This window comes from Meleagris gallopavo, chromosome Z (assembly GCF_000146605.3).
Source record: "Meleagris gallopavo isolate NT-WF06-2002-E0010 breed Aviagen turkey brand Nicholas breeding stock chromosome Z, Turkey_5.1, whole genome shotgun sequence".
NCBI lineage: Eukaryota > Metazoa > Chordata > Aves > Galliformes > Phasianidae > Meleagris > Meleagris gallopavo.
Genome location: NC_015041.2, coordinates 8,621,498 through 8,631,596, shown reverse-complemented (window position 1 = coordinate 8,631,596; position 10,099 = coordinate 8,621,498). Strand labels below are relative to the sequence as shown.

Sequence of the window (10,099 nt, the reverse complement as noted above, 5' to 3'; positions counted from 1 at the left end):
GCGGCCCGGGCCCTTCGACTCCTGCGGCCCCGCTGAGGGCAGGGCTCGCTCCTCAGCTCTTTCCCCCCCCAGCTCTGTCGGCGTGGGATGGTGCAGTCCTCATTAATCTAGGTTAAAATTACCTAGCCTAGTCTGTGGGGAAGTGGGTGGATGAGGGAAGAGCTGGAGGTCCAGAAAATACGGTGGGCTGTCTCATTTCCCTATGATATTATGATATAATGAATGTTCTGTCTAAGAAAATAGAGGAGGTATCTTAGGGCCTATCGGCTTTCAAAAAGATTTCCTTTCTTGGTACTATCTAAGACCAGGAGAGGTCTTACAGCGGAGCTCAGGGACCTGAAACCGTACCTGTTGTTCAGGGGCACTCCCGTAAGTGTTGGTGTTTTTGTTCATTGAGGATTGTGTATCAGAGTGTAAAAAACAAAGTAGGAATTGGTAACACCTATTATCTCTTCTTCTGATATCAACTTATTTAATTTGAGAGGGGAAAAAAAGTGGTTATAAGCAGAAACATTTATGGTTTTGACTTATATTGGAGTAGCGACCTAAGGCCTGCATTTAAATCCGTGTTAGTTGTTTCATAAATCTGTAATGAAGGCTTGCCTTGACTCTAAAGTCTTTGTTCATGGGAAAACAGTCAAATAAAAGAATAAAGCAAATACATGGGAAGCTGTTAGAAACAAATGCAAGTGTGTGTTAGTGGTAAGAAGGTAATGAAATTTGCATACCTGATGTCGTTTCGGGAGAGTAGAGTTTTATGGAGGTCTTACAATGACTCTCAAGATCGTGCAGCTATTCTTTTCTGGAAGCAGACGTAGTATGCTTTCATTTTTATTTACTTCCAGTTTCGAAAATTTAAAGGAAAGGATTAAATTCAGCATATCTTCCAGTTCTTCTAAGATGGGGCGCTTGCAACATGTTTATGTGCTACTTGACAGTTATAGTGAAATTTGAAACTGAGTCCTCATGAAATGTGGAAGAGTTTTTAAATAGCATAGAGGATTTTTTTTTTCTTTCAGATAAGAAAACAAATGATCTGTAAGTGAACAATAAACTATGAGAACCATATGACTGCAATTATGAAGTGCTAAAGTTATTTTTCCTTTTATGGTGGAGCTGAGGTGTATAGATTTAAGAACTTGAACAACTTATTTGAAATTTACTTTTGCACTGCAGCTTAAAAACATTATTAGAATAAAGTTCGATTTCAAAACTGTTTTCATTTAACTGTAAATGTGTTTTTGAGAAAATGGAAAAACTGAACAAAAGGAGATTTTTCCTTTCCTACCACAAGTATGGTAGACTGTTCCATTTGTGTGTCAGTAAAAGACTGCTACAAATGGTGTGTATGTCAACTGTCGTGGAAAGTTAAGAGATACAGCAGTCAGCGTTAAAGCAGTCCTTTCGTAAGAATTTAATATTTTGAGCAGAAAACACAGGAAGTGCTTAAAAGATCGGAAGGGGGAATTTATTATCAAAAAACAGATCTGTCAGATTGTTAATAGCTGGTTTACGGAGTGCTACAGAATGTATAATCCATTCCAGTGTAGTTGAGCAAAAGATGGTGGTGGTAGGGAAAGATAATCGAAGATATAATATTGCAACAAACTCTCTCAGATGTTTTTTTGTTGTTGTTCACGAACACTGATTTTCATAAAGAACACTTGAAATCTTACCTCGCTTTATATTTAAGCAAAGGCAGCAAAAGAACGATCTCCTCTTTAAACCTATAAATAATGGATTAGAAGCATTCTTGTTCCTTTCAATGTTGTAACTGCATAAATTTTCCTGCTGCCCACTTCATTCAGAATTCTGTGAACTAGCCAGTAATAATATCATGACTTAATGAGAGAATAATTAAAGTATGCAAATACTGATCCTAGAAATTAATCTGAGTATTACGATTCATACTTTCTGCTCAAGGTGGTATTAGGGTCTAAAGCTATAAACCTGTCTGCAGTGCGGAATTCATCTGCTACTTATTTCAGTAACAATATTCTGATTATTTACAGTTTGAAATAAATGTGTAATTTGGCCATACCAGTCCTCTTTTGTGTGAATATGTGCACATTGTAGTTCATTTGAGCCACTGAGTCTATTCAGTTTGAGATGAAGATCTTAATATTGACTTACAATTCTGTGTGTAAGAAATATTCAGTGTGTTGTTATGCTTTCATTTTAAAGTTGTCTGATTGGCACATAGGGATACTGATGGGGAGATGAGGGCATTGAGAATTTGGACAGAAGTGGGCTTTTCTTTGCTTACAACTGCAATGGTCTAATGAACTTTGTGTTAAGATTTTTGGTTTCTGTTAAGAAGAGTAGCTCTTCGAGTTTCATTTAATGATGTCCCTACAGTAATGAGACAGGTTATAAGGTGGGAAATCCTTGGGTACTTAGGAGTGATTTATTAATTTTAATTTGCCCGCAAGTTGTGCAGGTATTACCAATTCACTATTGCGAGCCATAACACATAAGGAAAACAGTAGCAATTCAGGCACAGAGCAGATCACAGTGTGTGCAAGTTTAGGTTAAGATGCAGTCTTCTGTGCGGCAAAAAAAAAATACAAAAAAACAGGAATATGGAATATGTGTGCTGTGCAGAGTTTTACAGGACATTCAGAATTGGTGCAGAGCAGGAAAGGAAAGGGAAATACCGTGAGAGGATAAGTTTGTGATTGAGAAATCTGGAGGAGTGTGGGTGTGTATTATTTTTTTTCATGTTTGATAGCACTTAATTTCACTTTTATTTCAGGAGTGTCTGTTTTTCAATCAGATGCACATTCCAGAAGCATTTAGTGTCAAAACTGTAATCCACATAGGCCTGCTAGCCCAACCTTAAAGCATCATCAAGCATAATTCAAGCTTACAGTGGTGGGCAACACAATAGACAGTACTGATTAGGAGTTACAGCTTATTCTGAAGTGAAAGTGCATTATTAAACAAACTTAATGTTTATTAATCTTAGGTAGTGTTAAGCACACCCAATGCTTAAACACAGACAACAAAACTAATAGTAAGAGGGCTCCAAAAAGTGATGCCTCCTATTTTATTATGCTGTCCCTCAATGCTGTTAGGGGCAGATGTTGGTGCTATGGCAGTAGAGGATGAACCTTCCCACCAGTCTTCTGTTAAATTTTGTTGCTGTGTGACAGAAGACAGCAGAGGGGCAATCTGACAGAATGGTGTCTGGCGCAGAGGTGAATCTGAAAGACAGGTGTGTAAAAATGTCATCCATTGATATTCATTATCTTTTGCTGAATGTTTATGGAAACCAAACAGTTGATGTGAGCACAGCGAGATGTCGGGCAGTGTATTTCAGCAGTGGCAACAAGCGACAGCAGATCACCTTTGCTGGTGCATATTTTTATGAGTATTGCGTGCAAATGTTTGTTCATTGCTGGCAAAAATGGATAGCAAATGGTGGCAACTGTGCTGAAAAACGGCGTTTTGTAACTGAGAATTTGCTTTGTTTAAGAGTGCTCCTGTGCTCTTTGTATCTGTTACAGTTTCTGTGGAAATAAATAGGAAGTATTCCTTTTGGAACAACCTATGTAATTTTATTTCATGATGAATGTGCCTACGTCACAGAGTAAAATCTCCCAAATCTGATTTTTGTGACAGTGCTTTGAGTTGTGTCACGTCTTGAGAAGAATATGCTTTTTTTCTTTTTCTTTTTTTAGCAGAAGTAACTTCTTGGTATGATCAACCTGCACAGTACTGATTATCCTTTGCTCATCTATGCTAGTCTTAAGAGCTATCCTAAACGTGGCATTTTAGCTGATGAAATATACATGATAAACCTCTAATAAGCTACTGCTGTTCATGCAAACAAGTGACGTGCTGCTTTCAGGAGATATATGCCAACTTTAGGGAGGTAGTAGGAAGCTCTGGGTTTGGTAATGTGGACTGTATAATGGTAGTGACAGGGCGTCAGAGGAGGTGCTGGTGAACTGTGGAGGGCAAGGTGCCTCGGTAATCAGAGGAGCCTTTGTTGTTTCTGAAAGGAAAGTCTGCCAACTTGTTTAAATTTGCAGCAGGATCATGTGTATAAGAACCAAGCACTTGGAGAGAGTTTTCTGTTATTGGTATATTTAAGTCCTTTGTAGTTGTAGTCTCAAAATGGTTTGACGGTTTAGGCTTAACGGTGGAACATTATATGATAAGTGAAATTTTGTCCACTGATTAAATACAAAAATGGTTTAGTGGTTGCCTTGCTGGTACTTAGAGCACAGCAGTTAGGAAATAAAGAATGTCTGAAGAACCAAATTCAATTTTCCGTGCTAGTGAAGTTTCTTTAATACAGAACTTGCCCATTTTAGCTTTTTTTCTTTTTTTGACAGAGAAGATGCTAGTAATTACTAGTTTTTTAGGCAGATATTGCATCTCAACTTGTTCTTTTTGTTTTGTGCTATCATTGTGAATGTGGCTTTAAGAAGACTCTTGAAAAAAAGCAACATTTTGATAATGTAAGACTCTGTATAGGCAGTGAGCAGCCCATTGTGTGCAACAGAGTACGGGGTGGTAGATAAAGAATTTGTATTGCACCGCTGGTTTAGACGCTTCAATTATGGTGTGATGTGAAGTGAAGAGAGCTGTCAAATTTGATTGGTTTTAAAACAAGTAGCGAGAACAAACGTGAAAATTAATTAAACGGGAAGAGTGTGTTGAAAACATAAGCATCTTTGAGATGACTTACTGATAGTCTATTATTTAGCTATTAGTAGCAGTCAGTACATTTGGAATCTAGTGGAATAATACAACGATGATTTTAGAAACAAGGAAGAGGAGGGAAAATAACAGTTGTTTTAAGGAACTGTATTTTTCAGATAAGATGTAATTAGATTGTAGAATGCTTTACCAAGAGCTGCTAGAATTTATCAGGATTTGAGGGCATTGTATATGTGCATAGCTTGAGGCCACCCTTTGGGTTCATAGTGAATTACATTACAATCAATATTCTGTTCATAGAATTATTATAATAGGAAGTAATATTTTCCATTAATGTTCTAAATAATTTTATTCAGATCATAAAAATTGTATGCTTATTCAGTGGCAGACTCTTACAAAATATCTTACTGGAATATTTTACTTCACCATATTGTGAATGTTGAGATGTTTATTGTTAATTGCGTTCAAGAGAAATGAATCTTATTATTATTACCAGTGTTATTGTGATGATTATTTCAGCCCAGACTTCATTCACAGACCTGCAGCTTCATCTCATCAGTTACTTATTAGTGCCTCCATATGTGTTTCTGTAAAGAAGCAGTAGGTTGTAATGCTTATTTCAGTTTTTGTAGATTTAGGTCATACTTATTTCAGTCTTACAGTCTCTGAAAGAAAAAATGCAGAGCTGTATTTTTAAACAGTTTTACTATCCTGCTAGTAACACAGTAGTCTATCAAACTTTGAGAAAGTCTGCAGTTAGATCTCAATAAATATGAGTTCCTTAATTCTAAAATATTTGTAGAAGTTAGAATTCAAGAAACAAGGCTTAATTGTTTTACTTAAAGATACTTGTAGTTTAAAAATTATGCTTATGAGTAGCATAACTGTTATGTTAAGCTATCCTGAAAAATGTATTCTTTGTACGAAAAAAATAAGTTTCCTAGAAATGTTATTTAGAAGTTGGCATTTTTGAGAAAACTTATAATTTGGGTAGAGACAAAATTGGGCTTAGCCATTGTCTTTAATCTGTATCAGAATGGTGATCTTCAGAAGGTTAAAACTGAAAATGTAGGGATGTCCTTTAGTTGCAAGAAGAGAGTTTTCAGTGTTTGGTGCTCTAAAGTAGGCCAGTCCACGGGCCGTCTGCCCCCCCAGCAGCCAGTAGCACAGCCCCACGTAACTGTAAACTTCTACCATTGTTGTAGTTTTTAGTGATATCTTTCATGAAATGATTGTACATAGCTTCAGTGCAAACTGCGTAGGCGGCAACAGAACTGCGGAGTGGAGGCTGCAGTGCAGTGCTGACTCCATCTCTCATCCCACCATACCCGCTCCATCCAACTGGTATGCGTGTATGATGCTATGTGGGGCTGTGCCACTTGGCAAGTGAAATGCAGTGATTGCTGATGGTAGTATTTCAGCCTACCTACACCTGTGTGTACCTGTGACGATGCATGTTGTTTTCTACTAAGCAGACATTTTCTTATTTAATTATCAAACTTGGGTTGATTTTGCATTTTTAGTGGACATGATTGCTCATTTAAATGAGTCAAACATGTCTTCAAGGTGAAAATCGACCTGTGCTGTGTTTTAAAATACAGCTGTTGAAAATGAAACTTAAATTATGACAAGATGAAGTTATGGGTGCTAATTTTACGCATTTTGATACATTGGCTAAACATGCTTCTGTGAACACTAAGAAGTTTACAGTGTTACTTTCTGTTTTGATAGAGGAGTTGGAGAATAGGCTCCAAGATTTCAAGAAAAAACATAGATTTTTTTTTTTTCCTATATTTGCAATTTCATTTTTAGTTGACATAAATACCTGTACTAAGTTGAAGAAAAAACAGCTCAAAAATCCTTTAGCAGAAATTAGTTATGTGGAAGTGTCTGGTCATCTTAATATTAAAAAGAGAGAAAAAGAAGCCTCATAAATTTGGAAAGAAGATGCCATGTATTGCAATGAGTAGTTCTCTTAAAAAGGCAGTAATAGTCTGTTCTGGAATATTCTAGAATATCTAATCTTGCAAACTCGATCACTAGCTCTGCATGATGTTGCAGAAGCAAGGGGAACAGTTTGCTAAAGTAAACATGGTAATAGAACTGTATTAGCCTTAGAAATCAAATGATTGGGGCTGTTAATTCTATACCATGATAAGGAAGTTAGTTAGAAAAATAGCAAAGAAGTGGTACTGGGCAGAATTTAAAGCTTCTGTTCAGAGCCATCAAAATCTCTTCACAATATTGAATACTGAAAACTCAGAAAGCTTTAGTAATATATATTCTGAGAATAAAAGCATTTTCTTTTATAAACTGTCTAATAATGTTACCTCACAGTGTGTTGTGAGCACCTTAATGTATTTTGTAATAGTAAACTGAGCATGGTTCCATAAAATGTGAGGAGTTAATACTTTTGGGACAGGCTTCTCTTCTTTCTCTTTTTCCCATTTTTTCCCTGCTTCCATGTGTATACCTCGTGTTCTGGCAGGCATACTGTTCTCTGATCTCCAATGTTTCTGACAGTTCTACTGTGTTAAAAAATGAGTCCAGAAAAAAAAATCTGATCGTGCTCTGCGAAATGAATGCAGTAAATCAGTAGCTTGACAAGTGGCTGAACTAACACAAGGGATGGAACAGGATGGCAGGGCTGGGGTTGAGGATAAGGTGAAACAAGGCTTTTCCTTGTTGGATTGCTGAAGAGTTCAGGTGCAGTACAAGTTAAAGTATAAGCCTGCCTGCACTGTCAGTGTTGTATGTTTTTATTAGATTCATGTGACACTGTGAATTAATCTTAACACATTCACTCGTCTTTGCTGTTAAATAAATGGATAACGCTGCCTAATTTTATAGATTATCATTCACTTTTACCACCATAAAATAGTCTTCCTGAGTTTTCTGGTGGAGTCTGATTTCTGAACCTGAACTGATAAAACAAAGACAGTACCTATGTATGTCAAGCAGGAGGAATTGCTTCAAGCAGTGTTAGGAGCTACACCAATGCGGGTGAGGGAGGTGATTGTCCATCTCTACTCTGCCCTCCTGAGGCTCCAGCTGGAGTACAGTGTCCAGGTCTGGGGTCCCTAAACACGGGTGATGTGGAGCTGTTGGAGGGGTCCAGAGGAGGGCCGCACAAATGTTCAGATAGCTGGAGCACATCTCCTGTGAAGAAGGTCTGAGGTAGCTAGTCTTGTTCAGTCTGGAGTAGTGTGCTGGGAGACCTCATTGCAGCTTTCCAGTGTTTAAAGAGAGATTATAAACAAGAGAAAAAGCACATTTTTGTGCAGGTAGATAATGATAGGACAAGGGGAAATGGTTTTAAACTAAAAGAGAGGTTCAGATCAGTTGTCAGGGAAGCTTTTCACTGAAAGGGCAGTGTGCTGCTGGCACTGATGCCCAGAGAGCTGTGGGCATCCCATCCCTGGAGGTGCTCAAGGCCAGGATGGGGCCCTGGGCAGCCTGAGCTGGTGCTTGATCTAGCACTTGTCAACCATGCCTGCAGCCGGAGGGCTGAACCTTGATGATCTTTGAGGTTCCTTCCAATTCAGTCCATTCTGTGATTCTGTTATTCACATCTTTTCCTTCCACTGCTAAGCTCAGAAGCTGAAAATAAGTATGCTTGTGAGTTTAGTTTGGACAGAATGTAGTTGGTGTTTTGAGCAATGAAATATCAAGGGCCTGTGGTGGAAAGAGGTAGAGTCTGGATAGGGAAGCCCAGTAGTAATAATTTTTTGTGTGTGTGTTTCTGCCATAAGAATGGCTTTCTCATATGTTGATTTGTTCTGCTGTAATTAAATTACAGTTTTATTTCTTTTTAGTTACTAAATTCAAGGGAGTTGTGGAAATGTCTTTAGCAAAAATTATATCTACAGCAAAAGGATGCTTCATTTCTGGTAGTTATGTTAGAGAGAATATTGTAGGCTTGTGGAAGAAATACTGTGACCTCTTGTTCCTTTTGGTTTTGAGCAGAACTGCACTGCAATTCCAACTTGCCAAGTATGTTCCAAGTGAGATAGCATCTTTAAAATAGGAGATACTGTCTTTTGATAGACATGAAATGGGGTTTTCATTATCTTTCAATAGTGCTATGGAGATCTGAAATCCTGTCGTGATTCTTAAATCATGATAGTTGAACCATAGTGTAGAAATGTGGTAGAAATGTAGAAAACAAAATCATAGTAATCACTGAATCTCCATTTTTTGTCATTGTTGCAGTCAGTGTTATTTTGCCAGTTTGCTGTATTTGTTATAAATTGAAGTAACTATTCTAAGCTTTAATTGTAATGCGTGGTTACAGATTGAAGTAGGGCAGAAACATCATTTTTTCTTCAAATAATTAAATTTCAGAGGCCATAACTTTCTATTTGGACTGGTAGTGTTTACGCATTCTTTGTAAATAGCCACATATTAATATCCCACCCGCAAATTTTTGAGAGGCAGATCAGGCTCAGCATGTGCTTGGAAGATTGCCAGAGCCCTGATGGCAGTCTTCTTGCTTGATCTGCCTGTCCTTTGTTGATGATTCATATGATTTATATTGTGAGGCTGTGGACTGCTATACAAGCAGGGCCAGCATTTAATAATTCTAATCTTTTTGTGGGAAAATGGTATTAGAGGTATGCTTTTAAGTGTTCCTGTTTTAATTTTAAGAGTTCATGGAAGTTGATAAAGATCATAACTTCAGTGCATTTTACGAGAAAACATCATGCAAGTGCAGGTCAGTAATGAGCTGTCGCAGGAAAGTAGTTATCTTAATTTGGTAGATAGCTTTATTGAAGAACTAATAAAGCACTTAAAATTTTGTTAGACATGGAAAGATAGCTTACGTATGGAAAGACTTACATATTGTTTTGAGTGTTTTGAATTCTTTGAATTAAAGAATTCTACTGCTACAGGTAGAAACAATCATAAAACCAACCCACAAATCCTCTCTAAGAAAAATTCACCGGCCACTCAATTTTCTGTACTTATGGAAACTTCGAAATGATATAGATGTTTTTTCATGGAGGAGAAAGAGGTAATAGAACCCATTGAAAGGTACTCATAAGTAGATAGCTGTTCCTCGGTGACTTGTAGAATAGCCAAGTGTTAATCAAATCCAAGATTCTGAAATGTCTAGGCATTAGCTTAGTACATTGAATTAATTTGATTATTTACTTACTGTCTTTTTCCCATATAGCCAGCAGCCAGCTTCGGGTGTAGCCTATTCCCATCCAACTACAGTGGCTAGCTACACTGTCCACCAGGCACCAGTTGCTGCGCACACAGTTACTGCAGCCTACGCTCCAGCAGCAGCTACAGTTGCAGTAGCCAGGCCTGCTCCAGTGGCTGTTGCAGCTGCTGCAACTGCTGCTGCGTATGGAGGCTATCCTACAGCGCACACAGCTACAGATTATGGCTATACACAGAGGCAACAAGAAGCTCCACCACC

General features: G+C 37.8%; 1 non-coding gene across 1 annotated transcript; it reads left to right on the top strand.

The window, feature by feature from the left end:
• The first annotated feature begins 6,695 nt into the window (after positions 1-6,695).
• Positions 6,696-6,831, top strand: LOC116217568. Its single transcript, XR_004162262.1, has one exon. It is a non-coding gene; the product is annotated as a small nucleolar RNA SNORA66 (small nucleolar RNA).
• The last annotated feature ends 3,268 nt before the right edge of the window (positions 6,832-10,099 follow it).